This window comes from Neopelma chrysocephalum, unplaced genomic scaffold (genome assembly GCF_003984885.1).
Source record: "Neopelma chrysocephalum unplaced genomic scaffold, ASM398488v2 Primary Assembly neopelma1_347, whole genome shotgun sequence".
Lineage (NCBI taxonomy): Eukaryota > Metazoa > Chordata > Aves > Passeriformes > Pipridae > Neopelma > Neopelma chrysocephalum.
Genome location: NW_020898011.1, coordinates 4,173,804 through 4,174,530, shown reverse-complemented (window position 1 = coordinate 4,174,530; position 727 = coordinate 4,173,804).

Here is a 727-nt window from a genome sequence, read left to right as displayed (position 1 = left end):
TAGATAGTGTGGGGTGTTCCCTGGGATAGTGTGGGGTGTTCCCTGGGGAAGGTGTGGGGTGTCCCCTGTGAGGGGAACAGAGCGACCTCCAGGCTCCCGTAAGAGTTCCCGGAGGGGCAGATGGCCCAATAAGTGCCAGTGGGGTTGTTGTCAGAATCACAGAATCAGTCAGGTTGGACGAGACCTCCGAGGTCACCGAGTCCAGCCTGTGACCGAACACCACCACGTCACCCAGCCCCTGGCACTGAGTGCCACGTCCAGGCTTCCCTTAAACACCTCCAGGGACGGTGACTCCACCACCTCCCTGGGTACCCCATTCCAATGTCTGATCACCCTTTCTGTGGAGAAATTCCTCCTCATGTCCAACCTCCCCTAAACTTCCCTGGCACAGCTTGAGGCCGTTTCCTCTCATCCTATCCCTTCTTCCCTGGGAGCAGAGCCCGATCCCACCTGGCTTCCCCCTCCTGTCAGGGAGTTGTAGAGAGTGATGAGGTCCCCCGGAGCCTCCTTTTCTCCAGGCTGAGCCCCCCCAGCTCCCTCAGCTGCTCCTCATGAGACTCATGCTTTTTCCAGAAGAAAGACAGGCAACACGTTGTACAGCAGTCCCAGCTGCCATAAAAAAATACGGCATCTGTTCCAAGAGTAAACCTTGTAATCGTGCCATACCAAAGCGTTTATGCTGGGACAGAATGACTACGGTCATACTCTTCAGGACACAGGGGGAGGT